The sequence below is a fragment of the Oncorhynchus keta genome, chromosome 13 (assembly GCF_023373465.1).
Source record: "Oncorhynchus keta strain PuntledgeMale-10-30-2019 chromosome 13, Oket_V2, whole genome shotgun sequence".
Taxonomy (NCBI): domain Eukaryota; kingdom Metazoa; phylum Chordata; class Actinopteri; order Salmoniformes; family Salmonidae; genus Oncorhynchus; species Oncorhynchus keta.
In genome coordinates, this window is record NC_068433.1 from 35,803,923 (window position 1) to 35,818,402 (window position 14,480).

At 42.6% G+C, this 14,480-nt stretch overlaps 1 pseudogene across 1 annotated transcript; it reads left to right on the forward strand.

Annotated features, from left to right (window-relative positions):
• Window positions 1-4,212: 4,212 nt before the first annotated feature.
• On the forward strand, window positions 4,213-9,620 carry LOC118392247 (ubiquitin carboxyl-terminal hydrolase 15-like; annotated as a pseudogene). The gene is made up of 7 exons (XR_004827334.2): window positions 4,213-4,508; window positions 4,721-4,791; window positions 5,927-6,034; window positions 6,273-6,422; window positions 6,900-7,003; window positions 7,197-7,285; window positions 7,375-9,620. The product of XR_004827334.2 is annotated as a ubiquitin carboxyl-terminal hydrolase 15-like (transcript).
• Window positions 9,621-14,480: the final 4,860 nt, after the last annotated feature.

The window sequence follows — 14,480 nt, forward strand, 5'->3', positions numbered from 1 at the left end:
CTGAGAACTCTCTCGGCAAGTAGCCTGCAGTTTATCACAATATACTCTACTTCAGGTGAGCAAAATCTAGAGACTTCCTTAGATTTCGTGCACCAGCTGTTGTTTACAAATATGGAACTTTGGTTTTCCTAGATATGGCTATTATATTGTCATCACTACATCCTATAAAGTCTGTCTCGGCTATGTTTCTGATTTCATTGCTTTGCTTCCCTTCTGTAAGACTGTAGGCATGTTTCTAGAGTATTAACAATAAATAGAAACTGTGTACCACTCCATAGTGTTCCCTAGGTTTATGTCAAAATGGTTTTTCAGCCATACCCCTCCCCTCTGTGTGACCACTGTAGGTGTTTCCCTTCACCCTGTATCTAAATAGTTTGTCTTTCCCTTCCCTTCTGTGTAACTTTAGGTAGTAGAAGAGAAAAAACAGTAGTGGGAATAAACGGTGTCATAGCAACACTAGAGTGTCTGAAGAAGGTACAGTACTATCTCACCCTGTGTCTCACTAACCCCCCAAAAGCTTTTGCCACTGAAAACGTGTGTGTCTTATTGGATAGCACCTCCCTGTTTTGGCCTGTTTGCCTCTGATTTGTACATTTACATTTAAGTCATTTAGCAGACGCTCTTATCCAGAGCGACTTACAAATTGGTGCATTCACCTTATGACATCCAGTGGAACAGCCACTTTACAATAGTGCATCTAAATCTTTTAAGGGGGGTGAGAAGGATTACTTTATCCTATCCTAGGTATTCCTTAAAGAGGTGGGGTTTCAGGTGTCTCCGGAAGGTGGTGATTGACTCCGCTGTCCTGGCGTCGTGGGGAGTTTGTTCCACCATTGGGGGCCAGAGCAGCGAACAGTTTTGACTGGGCTGAGCGGGAGCTGTACTTCCTCAGTGGTAGGGAGGCGAGCAGGCCAGAGGTGGATGAACGCAGTGCCCTTGTTTGGGTGTAGGGCCTGATCAGAGCCTGGAGGTACTGAGGTGCCGTTCCCCTCACAGCTCCGTAGGCAAGCACCATGGACTTGTAGCGGATGCGAGCTTCAACTGGAAGCCAGTGGAGAGAGCGGAGGAGCGGGGTGACGTGAGAGAACTTGGGAAGGTTGAACACCAGACGGGCTGCGGCGTTCTGGATGAGTTGTAGGGTTTTAATGGCACAGGCAGGGAGCCCAGCCAACAGCGAGTTGCAGTAATCCAGACGGGAGATGACAAGTGCCTGGATTAGGACCTGCGCCGCTTCCTGTGTGAGGCAGGGTCGTACTCTGCGGATGTTGTAGAGCATGAACCTACAGGAACGGGCCACCGCCTTGATGTTAGTTGAGAACGACAGGGTGTTGTCCAGTATCACGCCAAGGTTCTTAGCGCTCTGGGAGGAGGACACAATGGAGTTGTCAACCGTGATGGCGAGATCATGGAACGGGCAGTCCTTCCCCGGGAGGAAGAGCAGCTCCGTCTTGCCGAGGTTCAGCTTGAGGTGGTGATCCGTCATCCACACTGATATGTCTGCCAGACATGCAGAGATGCGATTCGCCACCTGGTCATCAGAAGGGGGAAAGTTGTACCTCGTGAATATGACCAAAAGTCAGTCTGGACCCCCTGGCCAAACCCACACAGGTAACTGAGCTGTTACCGCCTACCTAGAAATGAGTCATCCTTCATATTGTCACGCCCTGGTCGAAATATTTTGTGTTTATCTTTATGTATTGGGTCAGGCCAGGGTGTGGCATGGGGTTTTTGTATTGTGGTGTGTTTTGTCTTGGGGTTTTGGTATATAGTGGGATTGTAGCTAGTGGGGTGATCTAGCAGAGTCTATGGCTGTCTGGAGTGGTTCTCAATCAGAGTCAGGTGTTTATCATTGTCTCTGATTGGGAACCATATTTAGGCAGCCATATTCTTTGGTTGTGTTGTGGGTGATTGTCCTGAGTGTCTTGATGTCCTTGTTAGATGTTAGTTGACACATGTATAGGCTGTTTCGGGTTTTGTTTTCGTTTATTGTTTTGTAGTATTCGTGTTTAGTCGTGTTTTACGTTTGTTTAAATAAACATGGATCGCAATCGACACGCTGCAGTTTGGTCCGACTCTCCTTCAGCATTAGAAAACCGTGACACACATATTGTGGTCACCCACAATATTCTCTGCTTTTGAATGGATGTCCTCTGAAGTGGATATTAGTGTTTGTAATCAGTTTATGCTCTGAATAGGGACAGATTGAATCTGCAGGGAGGTCCTTTTTATTAATACCTTTTGAAGGCTTTGTGTATATTTAATGAATCTTCAGCTATTCATTCTTCATGGGGCTTGGGGAAATTCTTCTCCTGTGGACTAAGTGATGAGTTAATCTTAGGACCCGGCTTAATGGGTGTTTGTCTTTCTTTGTGTTTCAGTATAAACTGACTGTGCCCAAGGTGGGCTACATATCAGACCTCTGTACCTCGCTCTCTACTCCATCCGGTGTTCCTGCTGAGAAAGTAAGATATATAAACACACACACACACACCTGTCCTGCTCTTAACTAAATCAGTTCTCCCTCAAAAAATAGGTTTTTAATCTCCCAAGGGATTTGATACATTGTTAAATAGAGGCTAAATGAAAATGTATGCTCTGGAATTGGTGTACAGTGCATTTGGAAAGTATTCAGACCCCTTCCCTTTTTCCAGATTTTGTTACGTTACAGCCTTGTTTTAAAATGGATAAAAATATGTTTTCCTAATCAATCTACACACAATACCCCATAATGACAAAGTGAAACGTTTTTGGGAAATTTCTGAAAATGTATTACAAATAAAAAACATACCTTATGTACATAAGTATTCAGACAGACCCTTTGCTATGAGACTCAAAATTGAACTCTGCTGCATCCTGATTCCATTGATCTTCCTTGATGTTTCTACAACTTGGAGTCCAAATGTGGTAAATTAAATTGAATGGACATGATCTGGAAAGGCACACACCTGTCTATATAAGGTCTCACAGTTGACAGTGCATGTCAGAGCAAAAACCAAGGCATGAGGTCGAAGGAATTGTCCGTAGAGCTCCGAGACAGGATTGTGGGGCACAGATCTGGGGAAGGGTACCAAAACATTTCTGCAGCATTGAAGGTACCCAAGAACACAGTGTCCATCATTCTTAAATGGAAGAAGTTTGGAACCACTAAGACTCTACCTAGAGCTGCCGCCCGGCCAAACTAAGTAATCAGGGGAGAAGGGCGTTGGTCAGTTGAGGTGACCAAGAACCCGATGGTCACTCTGACAGAGCTCCAGAGTTTCTCTGTGGAGATGGGAGAACCTTTCAGAAGGACAACCATCCCTGCAGCACTCCACTAATCATGCCTTTATGGTAGAGTGGCCAGACTGAAGCCAATCCTCAGTAAAAGGTACATGACAGCCGCATGGAGTTTGCAAAAAGGCACCTAAAGGACTCTCAGACCATGAGAAGCAAGATTCTCTGGTCTAATGAAACAAAAATTGAACAAATTTGGCCTGAATGCCAAGGGTTACGTCTGGAGGAAACCTGGCACCATCCCTACGGTGAAGCGTGGTGGCAGCATCGTGCTGTGGGGATGTTTTTCAGATACAGGGAGTGGACTGGAAAACTAGTCAGGATAGAGGGAAAGATGAACGGAGCAAAGTACAGAGATGTTTGACGAAAACCTGCTCCAGAGTGCTCAGGACCTCAGACTGAGGTGAAGGTTCACCTTCCAACAGGACAATGACCCTTAGCATACAGCCAAGACAATGCAGGAGTGGCTTCGGGACAAGTCTCTGAATGTCCTTGAATGGCCCAGCCAGAGCCCGGACTTTAACTTGGTGCAGTCGGTTTGTGCATCCTGTCGTTGAGGAGGACGACACTGAGGAGACAACCCCCTCTTCTAAACAACACACTGTCAATGGCAATGCTACTAATGGGATCCTGGAGGAGGGCTCGCCCAGGTAGGTAACACACACGCTCCAGAACATGCACTCAAACGGACACACTTACACATGTGCTCACCTAAGACTGAGGAATGTTTCATATGATTGTGTATTGTGTTTCCCTTTGATGTGTTTTGTAATTGATATGTAAATAGATATGTATAGTGTAATTGTTTTATTGATATTACGCAGGGCTCATCTGCGAAAGAGACTGTGGTCTCAGCATTAAATAAAGGTTAAATAAAAAATGTATTCCCTGTCAATAAAGCTATTCCAGAAACTGATCGGCTGATCCATTCCAGGCGAGATGGAGACTGACGAGCAGGATGGAGACGACGAATCCAGTCAGGACCAGGAGCTGCCCTCTGAGAACGACAACAGCCAATCAGAGGACTCTGTGCGTGGCGGGGACAATGAGCTGGAGAACGGGGTTGGTCCAGGGGGAGATAATTCGGGGACCAAAGGTCACCAGAACCAGATGTCTACGACGATGGAGGACAAGAAGAGATTGTTTACATTCCAATATGGGGAAGACGGACTTCAGCTTAATCAAGGAGGAACCGCGGCAGATCTGGTTCAACGAGGGACACCTCAGACTCAGTGGTAAGATGGGCTTTTTGCATACAGTATGCAGATGAAGTCACAATCCTCCAATAAAGATAAAAACATGGTAACGTTCTAATAACATTATACTTATTGTAAGCACTAAGCAGTGCCTCTACTAGTTGTTAATGCACAATCCACCTTTCTCTTTCTGTTATATTCTCACCTTTACAATGAGTCTTAAAGGGTATATTGCTCTCTCCCTGTAACAGACCGGTCCTATCTCTCTTTGGACTGGGAACCAGAGGTTAAGAAGAAACACTTTCATGAGGGTATCACAGAGGTAAGGCTTTCTACTCTCCTCTAACACTAGAATCCGTTTTACCTACACTACCCTCCTTGTTTATTTGGACAGTGAATATAAAATGTGATTTATTTTATTTGAGATGATAAAATGTTTCATATAAGGGGTGACAGTACATAATGTCACCTTTTTATTTGAGGATATAGTCATACATATGTTTTACCATTTAGCAATGAAGTCACTATATATCTAGTACCCCCATTGGAATACTTTTTTGTATTTGGACAAACTAAAGTGTATTAAAGTCAAAGTCAACAGTTTAGTATTTGGTCCCATATTACTAAACATCAACCTTGTGACTCTACAAACGTGTTGGATGCATTTGCAGTTTGTACTGGATACTTTTTTTCCCCAATAGAAACTGAATGGTGAAAAATGTATTGTCATTTTGGAGTCACTTTTATTGTAAATAAGAATAAATGTTTCTGAACACTTCTGCATTTAAAAAAATATATATATTTATTTAACCTTTATTTAACTAGGCAAATCAGTTAAGAGCAAATTCTTAATTACAATGACTGCCTGGCTTTAGGTCTCCTGTGGGGATGGGGGCAGGGATTAAAAATATCTACTATGAAAGTGAATGGTACCATGATTATGGATAATCATGAATAAAGATACATGAGAAAGTTACAGAGCAACATAGATCATACTCCCCCCAAAAAAACCATGCCGTTATTGGTAATGGTGAGAGGTTAGCACTTTTTATTTGGGTGGGGGGGGGGTGATTTTTGTTCCTCTTTCTCACTCATCATTATGACAGGTACTGTTCTGTACTGTCGACTCATATGAAACATTTGATTTCAAAATCCAAAATGCTGGTTTATAGAAACGAGTTTACATATTTTTGTGTCACTGTCTAAATAATTACAGATGGGTGTATAGTATCTCAATTCATGTCTGACTCCTCTGCATGGATGTCTATGTCTGTCCTAGAATAGTGTTTCCCAAACCTGGTGTGCTAGTTTATAGATCAAATAGTTGGAATGGCTGGAGGTATTTGAGAAGAGGCTTGATAAACATTGTTGTAGAAATAATGTCTCTCTTTAAGCCTTGGATGGTAATAATTGAACTAAATAAGTAATAACCAAAATCTTGCTCTGCCTGTGAACAGGACTTTGAGATGCATGGAGTATAAGCCTCAGAAGAAAGCCTTCTTCAAGCTGAAAGACTGCATCGAGTTGTTCACCACCAAAGAGAAGCTCGGCGCTGAGGACCCATGGTGAGACTTAACTTCATATTGTCAAGGCTAATAAAGGAAATAATGAACATTTAAAAGAATAGTTCACTCAAAATAAAAATACATGTTTTCACATGATATTAATCTCCATTAACCCAGAACTAAAATATTCTGTAATTTGGTCAGATGTGTAATTTATCCTGTCTGTCTCGGGTAGTACATGCTTTTTAAAAGAAAATGTTTTATTGTCAAATCAAATATAATAATTAATCTATCCCAGGTACTGTCCAAAATGCAAGGAGCACCAGCAGGCCACTAAGAAGATGGACCTGTGGTCTCTGCCACCTGTCCTGGTGGTCCATCTGAAACGCTTCTCCTACAGCAGATACATGAGGGACAAGCTGGATTCACTAGTTGATTTCCCACTCAGGTACGGTTTTGACCAGACAGCCATACTTTTCTGTCAAAACAATCTATAATGTCAATGAACAAGTATAATTGTGAAAGTAAAAACACTCAGCTGTTCCCTATGATTTAGAGGGTTACTTCTGGATTTTGTTCTACCTTCCCAGAGTAAGATTAACTCGTGGATACCATTTGTATGTCTCTGTGAGCAATTTGAAGGAAGTTGCTAACATGCATGCCCATACACTTTGTCATTGTGCTGACACAAGTTAGCATTGGCTCGCGAAACTAGCTCTAACATCCTTCATACAGGACACAGACATCATATTTTTTATCCACAAGTTCATCTAACTCTTGGGAAGTAGTTAAAGGGCCTCATTGCCAAAATCCAGAAGTATCCCTTTAAGTTGTAAATCACTTATACAAATGTTATATATCTCTTGAAGAGAAAACAAGGAATTCTCCCCCCCATGAATGGTTATTTGTGTGATTCTTTCTCCAGTGACATGGAAATGTCAGAGTTCCTGATCGACCCTAATGCTGGTCCCTGTCGCTACGATCTCATTGCGGTCTCCAACCACTATGGAGGCATGGGACGAGGACACTGTAAGTCTGATTATTATAGTATTTTTATTTGACAATTTAGTCATCAACACTAGAAGTGCAGACAACTTTATTTGAATGTAACAGTCTTATCCGAGTTGATTCAAACAATGAAGTTGAACGAACAGTCTTAATTCCACGCTTGCTTTTAGCAGACAAATGCTCATCTTCTCATCTTGTCTTTGGGACACCTTAGATACTGCTTATGCGAAGAACAAGGATGATGACAAGTGGTACAACTTTGACAACAGCAGTGTCTCTCCAGCCAACAAAGATCAGATAGTGGTGAGTTCCATGGTCCTCTATCATCTTGTCAGATACACAGCACTGCCCAGTGTGAATTGAATGTGCACTTCATGTGTGTGTCTGTTCAGTCCAAAGCAGTGCTGTTCTACCAACGCCAGGACACAGTGAATGGAACAGGCTACTTCGATCTGGACCGAGAGGAGGAGAACAGAGATGGGGAGGAGGAGAGGAAGAGCGTCGCTTTATCCCAGGGGGCCTCTGCTTCAGTCCAGAGCAACGAAGATGTAAACGACAATGTCACCATGAAAACCAACTGAGCTGGAGAAACAGAGACAGAGCGAGAGACAACAATATCCATCCTAAGCCATATCGACAGACACCGAGCAGTGGGCCAGGCCTGAGGCTGTGCACTGACCTCTGACCCCATCCAGCCCTATGAAGAGTAGGCTACAGGGGAAAATAAAAACTGAGAGGTTTGTCAGTGCTGGAACACCCAAGCAACATTACTAAAGAAATCAGGGCCTATAGATGTCTGTGGCCTGACTGACCGGTCTTATTCGTGTCGCAGTGAGTCTTCTCCATGTCCATTCTACATGAATCATCCACTCTGGAGGAAAAATAAGTCAAGCTCTGTTCTGATTCTGAACAATGACATAATCCTGAAATCTAATGGATCCATTAGAAGTGTTAGGAAGGCCTGCATTACGAAGTTCAGTTCGTCATAGAATCAAGCACAGAATTTCACAGTGCAGTGGTGTCGCTGCTTTGGCACTTCGAACCGATACTCCCACCCACCTGCTTTAATTTTGTTACGTTTTTATATTTTTGAGAGCGCAATGCATTACCATACCATTTTACCATTCTTTTTAAGCTAGGCTTTGTAAATATATATTTTTTAATGAACACTGAATTATTATTTTTATTAAGTTTTAATGATGCGCTGAAGCCTTTTTGGGAATTCGTCCTAATACTTTTATTTTGTTGCACAATCACCTCTACCCTCATTTAAAAAAAAATATGAGTCTTATATTAGTGTCATGTACTGCAATTGATTTACAAATTACTCTGAGCCAGGGTCTTCTCAGTTAAAATGCTTTGAATGCCTTTTTAAACACTGGTCAACAGAACACACATCCACACATAGTGACTGCTCTGTGTAGAGTAGGAGTGCTGATCTATGATCATTTTTGCCTTTAGGATCATACTGAATACGGTTATATGGACAGGGAGGGACCTGATCCTAGATCAGTCCTCCTACTCTGCTTTGTATATGTGAGGAGGAAGAGCAAAATACATTTCATAATGTAAAACAGCCAAACCAGTCATGTGGTGAACTTGCATTTTAGACACAACTAATGTACACAATATGAGCCTTATGATTTAAGTGTTTTATTCTGCTGGTCCTTACATTAAGTATCCTCCTAGCAGCATGAAGTCAAGTTCCAGAAACAACCCCTAGACACTTTTGTAGATCTGAAATGATCCGATAGGTATGCGAAATGGGGCGAAAAATTCACCTATCACATGACAAGGTGGAGCTACTACCATATTGCTCACACCCAATTCTTTCAGATCTGCATAAGTGATTAGGAGACGTGCATATTAGGTAGGGGCTTTTCTGGGACGGACCCACCACTCTTAGGCTGTATGTTGCATTACGAGCTTTACATGGCGTCTCCTACGCTACCTGCTCCCTCTAGAGGCTTTTTGAGATTATGAATATTGGTGATACATTAGATTTCTGTTTCTTGGTTGGATCACCTCAGCCTTAACTAGTCTTTAGCACATTATTACGTCACGCTGTTTGTGCATGGCCCCGAAACACACACACACACACACACACACACACACACACACACACACACACACACACACACACACACACACACACACACACACACACACACACACACACACACACACACACACACACACACACACACACACACACACACACTTAAACAGGACACAGATACGAGCTGAAACTCATTCATACACTCACAGGAACACTTACGTTCACACCCTCAACTCTACCTTTGCTGTTCCCAACAGAAACATACACGAATAGCAACCGCTGCTCCCGGAATTCAAACTTCTTTTTTTTAATCAAATGCGAGAGCCCGAATGTATGCTGAATGACTGACTTGAACTGATCCACTTGTAAGGCCAGGTTGTTTTTTTGCCTCATCTTTTCTTGCTTTGGTTAAATGTGAGGGGGGAAATAGTAGAGGGTTCATTACCTTTGATAGAAATACCTGGGTACTGCTGTATGTGTCCACTCTTCCAAGGGAAAATAATGCTTTATTGTGGTTTGAGCATGGAGTAGGGTCTTTCACTGTCGAGGGCGGGAGGGATGGGTGAAGGGTAGTATTACTACAGATCAGTCTGAGTGGGTGAGATATGGTGATTACATATAGGATATATAATACTGTACATAAGAGTTCACTCTGTGAGTGCACATTTGATAATATTTATTTATTTATTTATATGTAAGCATTGATAAAACATTGGCAAGACCGACAAATTTAATAGGGATTTGGCTTTATAGTCCACAAGTTCAGGGTTGTGTCCGAAATGGCGCCCTATACATCGTGCTCTATATTTTGAACACACACCCAGAATTCTTGACTGTGCTCTTCTCTTCTGGGGGATTGAATATTTTTTAAAGAGCTATTGTTCTGACTTTTTTTGTAAAGGTGAATACATTCAGTCATCCTTGCATGACAGGGTTTCCAGGTTTGGCTGCGTTTGAGTTCACTTGGGTTTACATTTGAAAGGTGCATGTGTATTTATACACAAACTTCAATAAAGCTGTGTAAAGCCTATTACTGATTTTATTCTGTAAACTATTCAGAATTGCCAACCTTAAGGTTGTGTATAGATGTAGATATAGATGTAACTTGATTGATGACTCTGATTGGGTATTCGTGCCCTAAGGAGGTTAACGTATAACAGGAGCATTCCTGGCTCAACAGAGAATTTGGAAATGGAGGCCCTCTTGTGGTTGAAGCTGGACCATGACTGGATATTATGGTCTATTCATACTATACTAAACATATTTTGTCGGATATTCTTAAATGTTGAAGTTCAGCGCAAACATGGATGACCATTTGTCTAACTTTATTATTTTTTTAGAGACTTCAGAATGCGTCTGGCTCATTTTAGAATTTCACCCAAAATCGCAATGGCCAGCATTTTGCGCATGAATTGAAATACTCCCTTTCCCACAACCCAATACGAATGGAGCTGGTGTGCGGTGCTTTACGCCCAGTTTGACGTTAACCGGGAATTTAATCCCCAGTTGATAGCATACTCCTTAATTTTCCACACGGATCGCGGGAAGGAGCTGGGACATACTGATAGACTATGCGGGTGCGCGTGGCTGTGCCAGACTGAATTGCACGTGTATTTTTCTTAAAAGCTCAACCGCACGGATAATTGTTCTGCCTTTATGTTTTCTTTACAGCGGAGATGGTTGGCTGCTTCTTGCACCGACAATACGCACGAGAGAATATTGCATTGCTGGGCTGGATCAACCAATCACAATTATAAGGTTGTTTTGTGTGTATGCCAACTGTAATTAATTATCGGATTGTGATATAGCTTTGTTGTAAAATATTAATAAGCTATAACTGTATTAATTATTCTCCCTGTATTAATTCCTACGGTCTGTGATTTGACGTATCTTTCATTCGGGAACCCAGGTAGGTTGACGCGGTTGAAAACGGTACGTGGATGTTCAGTAGCCTATCAAATCAATCGTTGATAATGAAATCTACCTCTTTGGATAAAAAAAAGAAATAACTACTGCTGTTAATACACAGTCAAACGCTGTGTAGTCTAGGTCTAAAATGAGAACTTGGCCAAGACATGATGCAAAGTACAGCCAGGTCATTTTAGGGGAAGGGCAGTGAAGTCAGGAGACTGAGTTGGTCGGGGACTTGGGTGGGGTTTCAATTGCGTTTTACGCATGGGACGTGTTGAACGACACAGGTACTGTATATGGAACAGTTCATTCTCATGGTCATTCTGAACCATTTGGACAGGAGGCAGACACACGGATGACACAGCTGGTTTGTTCCTTTCCACTGTGCTCCGGCTGAGGTAGTAGTTTGTGCTGTTGGTCGGGTTGCGACATGGCCCGCTGTGGAGATAACTGTGCAAACTACTGCCTTGCTGGCGCGGGTGATATGCACATCAAGAAACCTGGATTATTATTTTTCTGGAGCAAAAACATGTTTGGATTAAACCAATCCAAGTTACTTTTTGGCATTCTGAGTAACTGGACTTGTGCCATTGTAACTTCATTACCATTCAATTAGGCCTATGTGTGTAATTTGTAGGCATTTTCATGACAGAAGTGTTAGCCTATAGATAGGTACACTATATATACAAAAGTATATACACCCCTGTAGCTGACTGGTGTATAAAATGTAGCACACAGCCATGCAATCTCCATAGACAAACATTGACAGTAGAATGGCCTTACTGAAGAGCTCAGTGACCTTCATTGTGGCACTGTCAAAGAATGCCACCTTTCCAACAAGTCAGTTCGTCAACTTTCTGCCATGCTAGAGCTTCCCCGGTCAACTGTAAGTGCCGATATTGTTAAATGGAGATGTCAAGGAGCAAAAGCGGCTCAGCCCTGTAGTGATAGTTCACAAGCTCATAGAACGGGACCGCAAAGTGCTGAAGCTCGTAAAAATGATATCCTCGTTTGCAACACTTACTACCGAGTTCCAAACTGCCTCTGGAAGCCATGTCAGCAGCTTCATGAAATGAGTTTCCATGGCCGAGCAGCCACACAAAAACCTAAGATCACCAAGCGCCACGCCAAGCGTCGGATGGAGTGGTGTAAAGCTCACCGACATTCGACTCTGGACCATCTGGCAGTCCAACAGACATCTGAGTTTGGGCGATTCCAGGAGAATACTACCTGCCCCAATGCATAGTGCCACCTTTAAAGTTTGGGGGAGGAGGAATAATGGTTTGTGGCTGTTTTTCATGGTTCAGGCTAGCCCCCTTAATTCCAGTGAAGGAAGATCTTAACGCTTCAGCATACAATGATATTCTAGATGATTCTGTAAGGAGATGGTTTGTCAAGATCTGTGTGGAAGAACCCCATCGAATACCTTTGGGATAATAATATAATAATAATAATAATATAATAATATACCTTTGGGATAAATTGGAACGCCGACTGCGAGCCAGGCCTAATCGCACCAAATTCAGTGCCTCACTAATGCTCTTGTGGCTAAATGGAAGCAAGTCCCTGCAGCAATGTTCCAACATCTAGTGGAAAGCCTTCACAGAAGAGTGGAGGGCTGTTATAGCAGCAAAGGGGGGACCAACTCCATATTAATGCCCATGATTTTGGAATGAGATGTTTGACGAGCAGGTGTCCACATACATTTGGTCATGTAGTGTAGGTGGTTGTCATCATCAGCAACTTGAGCACTTGTTTTTTTTGTTCCATTCTAAATAAAATAAAAAATATTCAAACTTGCCGTTAATTTAACATTTATAGTATTCTATTGCATCATGTATAAAGACTAAAAGAGCCATTTTTATCTAAGCCTACTGGAGTTGTAGCCTAGACCTATAAGCACCCATTTGTTTTGATCTGACTGCCAGAGTTGTTTTAATAATACAAGTTCTTCATGTTAGTCATGATTCTCTCATGCAGTGTCTCTTCAGGTCTTTGTCACGCCAATAGTAGGGGAATAATCACATCACAGATGTGGAGGGGAGTCACGCTGTGTGCCGTCAGGAAATGCCATTAGAGAGGAGATAGTGTTACCCTCCATTTAGGCAGCCTGTGTAGTATTTCTCATTCACCCAGGTGCTCTAATTATTCACGGAGAGTGAGAATTAATGAAATAGCAATACTACTACTAAGCCTACTACACATCAAATCACTTTATTTTACAGATTACAGAGAGTCAATCCTGTCAGTGCATTGCCTGTTCTCATAGAATAGACATAACATAGCAAATGTAAATTTGGGACACTCAAAATAGTATGATTTGTAACCATGCCAATGGCAAAAACTAAAGTAGGGTGGTTGGTCGGGGCGGATGGATGGGTGTAAAACATGAACATCAAGCAATCAAAAGGTTGTGCGTTCGAATCTCATCATCATGGACAACGTTAGCATTTGAGCTAATTAGCAGCTACTCACTACTTTGGGCTACTTTACAACTACTACCCATCCCCTTACCTAACTGTTAACCCCTAGCCTAGCTAACGTTATCCTCCCTGCTAACAGTGTTCGTAACATATTGCACGAATACCTCTACGGCCCTGAAAGAACTTCATTGGATATGTAACCTTGAAACCATATATCCCGAGGCTGCATTTATTGTAGCTGGGGATTTTAACAAGCTAATTTGAGAACAAGGCTACCTAAATTCAACCAGCACATTGATTGTTGTACCCACTCGAGCAAAACACAACCACTGCTACTCTATCTTCTGCGATGCATACAAGGTCCTCCCCCGCCCTCCCTTCGGCAAATCTGACCAAGACTCCATCTTGTTGCTCCCCTACTATAGGCAGAAACTAAAACAGGAAGCACCTGTGCTTTGGTCAGACCGGCGTTGGATAAACCTATCGGATTCCACACTTCAAGATGAATTTGATCATGTGGACTGGGATATGTTCCGGGGAGCCTCCGACAATAACATTGACGTTTACGCTGACTCTGAGAGAGTTTTTATTAGGAAGTGCATTGGAGATGTTGTACCCACTGTGACTATTAAAATCTTCCCTAGCCAGAAACTGTGGATTGATGGCAGCATTCACGCAAAACTGAAAGCGCTAACCACCACATTTAATCATGGCTAGGCGACTGGAAACATGACCGAATACAAACAGTGTAGTTTTCCCTCCAAGGCAATCCAACAACCGATGCGTCAGTATAGAGACACAGTTGCAATTCAACGGCTCAAACAAAATACGTATGTGGCAGGGTCTACAGACAATCACGGAAGAAAAAAGAAAACCAGACCCTTCGAACATCGACTTCTTGCTCCCAGACAAATTAAACAAATTCTTTGCTCACTATGAGGACAATACAGCACCACCGACATGGCCTGCTATCAATGACTGGGCTCTCCTTCTCCGTGGCCAACATGAGTAAAATATTTAAACGTTTTAACCCTCGCAAGGCTGCCTGCCCAAACAGCATCCCTAGCCGCGTCCTCAGAGCACGTGCAGACCAGCTGGCTGGTGT